This window comes from Oncorhynchus masou, unplaced genomic scaffold, assembly GCF_036934945.1.
Source record: "Oncorhynchus masou masou isolate Uvic2021 unplaced genomic scaffold, UVic_Omas_1.1 unplaced_scaffold_1969, whole genome shotgun sequence".
NCBI lineage: Eukaryota > Metazoa > Chordata > Actinopteri > Salmoniformes > Salmonidae > Oncorhynchus > Oncorhynchus masou.
Window position 1 is genome coordinate 407 of NW_027008462.1, and position 9594 is coordinate 10000.

Consider the following 9594-nt stretch of genomic DNA (forward strand, 5'->3'; position numbering starts at 1 on the left):
ATGTAGAAAACACACACACAGGCATGCTGCACACACACACGCACATGCACACGCACACACACACACACACACACACACACACACACACACACACACACACACACACACACACACACACACACGAACATATAAGTTTGCACTTACAAAACACACACACACAGAGAATACTCATCCCAGTTTCTGCTCACCACCTGTTCTGTCTCCCACAGGGTTGGGTCCCTGGATGGGTCAGGGTGCGCTTAAAAAACATATGTACACACACACACACACACACACACACACACACACACACACACACACACACACACACACACACACACACACACACACACACACACACACACACACACACACACACACACACACCACAGAGGAAGAAGCTAAAGCAGTGCTCTACATCTATGCAGCAGGACCTATTCAGTGAACAGGCTGTGAAATGTAATTAGCTCTCCATCCTCAGTGGTGTGTTTCCTTCCGCGCTCCGCAGGAGTTGCAGAGGTAGAGGGGAAGTGCATCCACGAAACCCTTCCCCAGGGAAAGATTAGCTTAGCCGGGTTAATGTTTCAGGACCAAGGTTCCATGGTGCGTCAGGGGCTGAGGGGTGGAAGGAGGATCAGACTGGACTGTGAAATGTGTAAGAGGACAAAAACACATTGAGTTGGAGAGAGAGGAAAGAGACAGAGAGAGACAGACAGAGAGAAGAAGGCGGCAGCTGAATCCCCAAAGCTGAGCTCCATGTGTCATAGTCAGTGTGCTCAGCTGCCTCTCCCCAGATTCACAGTCCACACACACAGCATTCCTCTCTGCTCTGTAAAGAAGACACATCAGGGGAACGGCTGAGCTATGCTCCTCTTGAACATGGGAACTAGCATCCCTGCTGGTCCACAAGCTACTCATGTGGCCTGGAGAGCGGGCTGGAGTATGCTAGGCTGGATGGGTGGGTGAAGTTTTGGGGAGCACTGCAGGGTCGATCGCACCAAGGGGACAGTAATTTGGTTACTGGTCAGTGACTCTGTCATCATCATCATCGTGTAGTATGTCATTATAGTCACAATCCAGTGTATTTTCAGGTCAGCTGCTATGAGAGTCCATTCTATTCAGGAGGGAGGAGAGAGAGAGGGGAGAGAGGAGGGGAGAGGAGGGAGAGAGGAGGGAGAGAGGAGGGAGAGAGAAAGAGGAGGGGAAATAGAGACACAGGTGGGAGAGAAGAGGTGGGAGAGAATGAGAGGAAGGGAGAGAGAGAGAGGTGGGAGAGAGGAGGGGGAGAAGGGAGGGTGGGAGAGAGAGACAGAGGTGGGGAGAGAATAAGAGATAGGGGAGAGAAAGAGAGATGGGGGAAGAGGAGAGAGAGGAGGAGGGAGAGGGAGATAGAGATGGGGAGAGAGAGAAGGGAGAGAGGGCGTGGGAGGGCTGCTGTTTAGGTGACCATGTTCTCAGCATAAAGCAGCAGTGCTTCTTCAATAGAGGGATGTGATCAGCAGGGTTTGTTTACCAGAGGGATGTGATCAGCAGTGTTTGTTCAACAGAGGGATGTGATCAGAAATGTTTGTTCAACAGAGGGATGGATCAGAGAAGTATTTGTTCAACAGGGGGATGTGATCAGCAGGTCTTTTGTTCAACAGAGGGATGTGATCAGCAGTCTTTGTTCAACAGAGGATGTGATCAGCAGTCTTTGTTCAGCAGAGGGATGTGATCAGCAGTCTTTGTTCAACAGAGGATGTGACCATGTTCTCAGGATGTAATCAGCAGTGTTTGTTCAACAGAGGATGTGATCAGCAGTCTTTGTTCACCAGAGGGATGTGATCAGCAGTCTTTGTTCACCAGAGGGATGTGATCAGCAGGGTTTGTTTACCAGAGGGATGTGATCAGCAGTGTTTGTTCACCAGAGGGATGTGATCAGCAGGGTTTGTTTACCAGAGGGATGTGATCAGCAGTGTTTGTTCAACAGAGGGATGTGATCAGCAGTGTTTGTTCAACAGAGGAATGTGATCAGCAGTGTTTGTTCAACAGAGGGATGTAATCAGCAATGTTTGTTCAACAGAGGGATGTGATCAGCAGTGTTTGTTCAACAGAGGGATGTGATCAGCAGTGTTTGTTCAACAGAGGGATGTGATCAGCAGTGTTTGTTCAACAGAGGGATGTGATCAGCAGTGTTTGTTCAACAGAGGAATGTGATCAGCAGTGTTTTTTCAACAGAGGGATGTGATCAGTGTGTGTTATCTTGTGTGTAAGTGAGGGCTTTGCTTTTGTGTGAGAGATGGCAGTACTGGTGTCCCAGCATACAGATGTCTCAATGCTGCACATGTCTGGGTTATACTTTCTGAGAGACATACATTTATGTACAGCTTAGCTCCTTTCCCCCCATTGTGATCTTGGTGTATATGTGTGTGTGTGTGTGTGTGTGTGTGTGTGTGTGTGTGTGTGTGTGTGTGTGTGTGTGTGTGTGTGTGTGTGTGTGTGTGTGTGAGCCCAGTCAAAACTGTTGCTGCTCTGGCCCCCAATGGTGGAACAAACTCCCTCATGACGCCAGGTGCGGTGTCAATCACCACCTTGTGAACACCTGTGGGTACCTAGTGATAGGATGTATGTGTGTATGGGTTTAGATGCACTATGTGTAAAGTGGCTGTTCCACTGTGTCAGTATGGGTGAATTCACCAATTTGTGTCGCTCTGGATGTCTGCTAAATGACTTAAATGTAAATGTGTGTGTGTGTGTGTGTGTGTGTGTGTGTGTGTGTGTGTGTGTGTGTGTGTGTGTGTGTGTGTGTGTGTGTGTGTATGGGTGTGTGTGGGTGTACCCCAGCGAGCACATTTGGTTCCTTGGAAGTTATGGGGTACGTACGTTTTTGGTTTCCTATGTGTTCTGGGAACGACACCATACGTTTCCTGACCGGTAAACATTACTATGGTTCCACAAGGTTTTATTAACGTTCTGAGAATGGAAATTATAGGTTATTTGAAGGTACTTAAATAACGTTCTGAGAATGGAAATTATAGGTTATTTGAAGGTAATAAATAACATTCTGAGAACATGTTTCAATAAGACTTTTAACAGCACTGTTAGCTTAGTTAGGGTTAACTGTTTTGAATTCATTTGATTAATTTGCTTAGTCATTAATCATGCATTTTCTATAGTGGCACACCGTCAATGAGATTCGAACCTATGATCTTCTGTTCTCTATGGAATTAGTTCACTACACCCCCAGGATGGCGCTAGCATGACAGGGTTTTTTATAAATTCATACAAAGATGTTCATTTTAGTCTATCAAACAGACACTAGATCAAAGGAAACAACCACTAATTAAGATCAGGTATGGCAGAGGATAGAGTTTTGTTGACGCTGAGAACGAAATGTATTTGTTTTTAAATAACGTTCTTAGTATGTTACTAATGTTTTCTTGTAATTTTTCTGGAAAGTTTTGAATTTTCTGAGAACATGCCTATATATAGAACCATTAGGAAACCTGTAGGAAACCATTCCCAACGAAGAAACATGTGGTTTTCAGAACGTTATGTGCTAGCTGGGTATCCTGCACTATTCCTATAAAGTTGTGGGAAAGTTGTATGCAAAATAACCATAGGACAAAATCACGCTGTTACTAAGCTCTGAGAAACGTGTGGTTCTCAGAGCTTTATGTCCTAGCTGGGACGTGGGTATGTGCACTTGTACATATTCATGTGCATGAATGCATTTGTGAGTTTTGAGTGTGTGTGTGTGTGTGTGTGTGTGTGTGTGTGTGTGTGTGTGTGTGTGTGTGTGTGTGTGTGTGTGTGTGTGTGTGGGCTCCTCTGATCCACTCCTTTCTCTCTCATTAGATGTGATGGAGCAGCCTGGGCTGTGGCCCCCAGTGTACGGAGCCCGAGGGCCCTCCTCCCACATACACCCACAACACCCCGCTGTGTACTCCCGCTCGCAGTTTCTACGGCAACAGGAGCTGTACGCTCTCCAGCAGCATCAACAGCATCATCATCTGCAGCAGCAGCATCAACACCAACAGCAACAGAGTCACCAGTCACACCCCCAGTCACACCCCCAGTCACACCCCCAGTCACACCCCCCCCAGCCACAGCCACCAGCCACAGCCACAGCCACAGCCACAGCCCCAGCAGCACCACAGGGCAGCACAGACCATGGAGCTTCAACACAGACCCAACCACGCCCAGGTGGGTGTGGCATACTGGCCACAGATTAACATGAATACCTACATACACACAAACACAAGTACGCACGGATGCACACACATTATCATGAATACACACACAGCCTTATTCTCATGACAACAGCAGCAGCTTTGTTACATAGTACAGTACTTCCCCACACACAAACAGCATTGGGCCACAGCATGTACAGTACAGTACCTATTCATAGCTTCATAGCCCAATATTATCCCAGGATTTGCTGACTCTCCCTCTGGAATAGTTTGGGCTCAGTATGGATGGTGATGCAAACTGCCTGGTTTGTCATTGCACACAGTAAGAGTCAATATATCCAGGTTGAATGAATGCCTGGCTCAGCTGAACACAGGTTCCACACTCCTAGGGTTGCAAAATCCCCAAACTTTCCCAGAGATTCCCTGGTTTTCTAGAAACCCTGGTTGGAAGGGTCCTGGAATTCAAATCCAAGTGTATTTGTCACCATGCTTACTTACAAGCCCTAGCCATGCTTACTTACAAGCCCTAGCCATGCTTACTTACAAGCCCTAGCCATGCTTACTTACAAGCCCTAACCTTGCTTACTTACAAGCCCTAACCTTGCTTACTTACAAACCCTAACCTTGCTTACTTACAAGCCCTAACCTTGCTTACTTACAAGCCCTAGCCATGCTTACTTACAAGCCCTAACCTTGCTTACTTACAAGCCCTAACCTTGCTTACTTACAAGCCCTAACCTTGCTTACTTACAAACCCTAACCTTGCTTACTTACAAACCCTAACCATGCCCTTACTTACAAGCCCTAACCATGCTTACTTACAAGCCCTAACCATGCTTACTTACTTACAAACCCTAACCTTGCTTACTTACAAGCCCTAACCTTGCTTACTTACAAGCCCTAACCATGCTTACTTACAAGCCCTAACCTTGCTTACTTAACCCACCATGCTTACTTACAAACCCTAGCCATGCTTACTTACAAACCCTAACCTTGCTTACTTACAAACCCTAACCTTGCTTACTTACAAGCCCTAACCTTGCTTACTTACAAGCCCTAACCTTGCTTACTTACAAGCCCTAACCTTGCTTACTTACAAACCCTAACCTTGCTTACTTACAAAGCCCCTAACCTTGCTTACTTACAAGCCCTAACCTTGCTTACTTACTTACAAGCCCTAACCTTGCTTGCTTACAAGCCCTAACCATGCTTACTTACAAACCCTAACCTTGCTTACTTACAAGCCCTGCTTACTTACAACCATGCTTACTTACAAGCCCTAACCTTGCTTACTTACAAAGCCCTAACCTTGCTTACTTACAAACCCTAACCTTGCTTACTTACAAACCCTAACCTTGCTTACTTACAAGCCCTAACCTTGCTTACTTACAAGCCCTAACCTTGCTTACTTACAAACCCTAACCTTGCTTACTTACAAGCCCTAACCATGCCTTACAAACCCTAACCTTGCTTACTTACAAACCCTACCTTTGCTTACTTACAAACCCATGCTTACTTACAAGCCCTAGCCTTGCTTACTTACAAGCCCTAACCTTGCTTACTTACAAGCCCTAACCTTGCTTACTTACAAGCCCTAACCTTGCTTACTTACAAGCCCTAACCTTGCTTACTTACAAACCCTAACCATGCTTACTTACAAGCCCTAACCTTGCTTACTTACAAGCCCTAACCTTGCTTACTTACAAGCCCTAACCTTGCTTACTTACAAGCCCTAACCTTGCTTACTTACAAGCCCTAACCTTGCTTACTTACAAGCCCTAACCTTGCTTACTTACAAGCCCTAACCTTGCTTACTTACAAGCCCTAACCTTGCTTACTTACAACCTAACCTTGCTTACTTACAAGCCCTAGCCATGCTTACTTACAAGCCCTAACCTTGCTTACTTACAAGCCCTAACCTTGCTTACTTACAAGCCCTAACCTTGCTTACTTACAAGCCCTAACCTTGCTTACTTACAAGCCCTAACCTTGCTTACTTACAAGCCCTAACCTTGCTTACTTACAAGCCCTAACCATGCTTACTTACAAGCCCTAACCTTGCTTACTTACAAGCCCTAACCCCTAACCTTGCTTACTTACAAGCCCTAGCCATGCTTACTTACAAGCCCTAACCTTGCTTACTTACAAGCCTAACCATGCTTACTTACAAGCCCTAACCTTGCTTACTTACAAGCCCTAACCTTGCTTACTTACAAGCCCTAACCTTGCCTAACCACCTTGCTTACTTACAAGCCCTAACCATGCTTACTTACAAACCCTAACCTTGCTTACTTACAAGCCCTAACCTTGCTTACTTACAAACCCTAACCTTGCTTACTTACAACAAGCCCTAACCATGCTTACTTACAAGCCCTAACTTACTTTGCTTACTTACAAGCCCTAACCTTGCTTACTTACAACAATGCCCTAACCTTGCTTACTTACAAGCCCTAACCAACAGTGCAATTTTTAAGTAAAAAATAGGCTTTAGGTAAACAATAGATAGGTAAAATGAGAGTGAAAATAACAGTAGCGGGGCTATATACAGGTGGGACCGGTGCAGAGTGTGAGGGCACGGTTAGTCGGGCTAATGGAGGTAATATGTACATGTAGGTAGAGTTACAGTGACCATGCATAGATGAATTACAACGAAATAAGGAGGAAATCCATGAATCCTCCAACCAGGATTTCTGGAAAAGCAGGGCATTCTGGGAAAGTTACCTGGCTTTTACAACCTTTCACACACAATAGAAATACTGATGAAGCCTCTTGGTTAATCAGCAGATTGCTCAAGATTTGGCGACATCATCTAGACTGTAGACACGACACTCATAGAAAAACAGGTGCTATCTAGAATATTTTGCTGTCCCCATAAGAGAACCCGGTGAAGAACAATTTTTGGTTCCAGGTAGAACCCTTTCAGTTCCTTTCCCCAGAAGGTTCTACATGGAACCCAAAAGAGTTCTACTTGGAACCAAATAGGGTTCTCCTATGGGGACAGCCGAAGAACCCTTTTGGAACCCTTTTTCTAAGAGTGTAGGGCATGTTCTCTAGGGCTTGTCTTTGGTTATTATGGGGTGCTCTACTTTAGGCTATCGCTCCATTCAGTCTCATTGTGGGAGTTGTGCATGGTTTACTCCAATGGATCAGTGGATAACGACTAGTGCTGCCAACACCAGGGTTGTGGGTTTGAGTCCTGCAATGGGCCCCATCATTTAATGTGTCGGTCAATGTTGACACTTTTATCCAAAGGGACTCTGAGAACTGTCAACATTGACCGAGCCACGTACAGTAAATTCCCATGTAAATGGAACGTTCTGTTCACACGTAAATCACCTGCTCTATGTTCTACGTGGTGTTTGTGTGTTTTCGTCCCTCTGTGGGTAGGTGCAGAAGAGACCAGAGTCAGTGGAGTTGGAGGAGCTGCTCTCTGAGCCACCAGGTTCTAAACCTTCCAAACCCTACTCCTCCTACCACAGAAACACCCCCACCCCGGGGCCTGCACTGCTCACCTGTCCCCCTGCTGCCAGTCCCAGTCCCCCACCCTGCGCCCCCACCCTAAGAGCACCCCATCCACCCCCTGCCCCGCCCCTAGCCCGGCAGCCGCCGCCCCTCGGTCTCCGGAAATCAGTCCCGCCCCCCCACAGCTGCCAAAAGGGGCGGAGACCCAGGACAAGAGAGGAGAGGGACAGCCCCTGCAGGATTACCCACAATCCCTGGAGCCTGGTAAGGGAACTCACACTGTCCATCCACTCTGACTATGTCCCAATTATCTCTCCTTCCTCCCAAAGTGTGCACTTGTTCAATTCCCTTCACTGATTTGAAAGGCAATGAAGGGTATAAAATAACCCCACTAGCTCATGCCTCCACCAACCTAAGGGTTCTACATTTGTGGAAGAAGTGAACAGGTGCTCTCTTCAGGATATTGGAGAAACTATTGGGACACATCCCCGGGTTACATTCCAATATTCACACTAACATTTCACTTAGGTTTTGCTGATATTTTTTACACAGGCAGCCCAATTCTGCATATTTTTTCCACTAATTGGTCTTTTAACCAATCACCTTAGATCACTTTTCACATTAAATCAGAATTGGGCTGCCTGTGCACTACAAATCATCATAAACAGAGGACAGCACTACAAATCATCATCCAGTGTGATATTTTAGAAGCTCTCTGAGGGTCATATGAGAAATATGTATGATGACAATAGACTGTTAAGAGGGATATGCAAGATAGTTAGAGACACACAGCTCATTCAGCTGTCAAGGGTTCAACACTAACAACCCTGGCCATTCAAAGATCATATCCAGCAACAGAGGACATAGCACTACAGATCATCATCCAGCAACAGAGGACATAGCACTACAGATCATCATCCAGCAACAGAGGACATAGCACTACAGATCATCATCCAGCAACAGAGGACATCTACAGATCATCATCCAGCAACAGAGGACATAGCACTACAGATCATCATCCAGTAACAGAGGACATAGCACTACAGATCATCATCCAGCAACAGAGGACATAGCACTACAGATCATCATCCAGCAACAGAGGACATAGCACTACAGATCATCATCCAGCAACAGAGGACATAGCACTACAGATCATCATCCAGCAACAGAGGACATAGCACTACAGATCATCATCCAGCAACAGAGGACATAGCACCAGATCATCATCCAGCAACAGAGGACATAGGATCATCATCCAGCAACAGAGGACATAGCACAGATCATCATCCAGCAACAGAGGACATAGCACTACAGATCATCATCCAGCAACAGAGGACATAGCACTACAGATCATCATCCAGCAACAGAGGACATAGCACTACAGATCATAACAAATCATCATCAGAGGACATAGCATACAGATCATCATCCAGCAACAGAGGACAGCACTACAGATCATCATCCAGCAACAGAGGACATAGCACTACAGATCATCATCCAGCAACAGAGGACATAGCACTACAGATCATCATCCAGCAACAGAGGACATAGCACTACAGATCATCATCCAGCAACAGAGGACATAGCACTACAGATCATCATCCATCAGAGGACATCCAGATCATCATCCAGCAACAGAGGACATAGCACTACAGATCATCATCCAGCAACATCCAGCCAGTAACAGAGGACATAGCACTACAGATCATCATCCAGTACAGATCATCATCCAGCAACAGAGGACATAGCACTACAGATCATCATCCAGTAACTGCCACAGCCTATGGGGTCCTTAATGATATTGTTCTGCTTCTATGGCTCATGCCTGTGCCTGTGTCCCAAATGTCACCCTATTCCCTAGCCCTTGGTCAAAAGTAGTGCACTAAATAAAGAATAGAGTGCCATTTGTGACGCATCATGTGTGAGTGGCTGGGGTTGGCTGGCGAGCCCTGGGATTGACACATAAAGCAGCTCTGAGCTG

At 46.1% G+C, this 9594-nt stretch overlaps 1 pseudogene; it reads left to right on the forward strand.

Moving 5' to 3' along the window:
* Nucleotides 1-487: 487 nt before the first annotated feature.
* Nucleotides 488-9594, forward strand: part of LOC135532651 (BAH and coiled-coil domain-containing protein 1-like) — an 81472-nt pseudogene continuing 72365 nt past the window's right edge.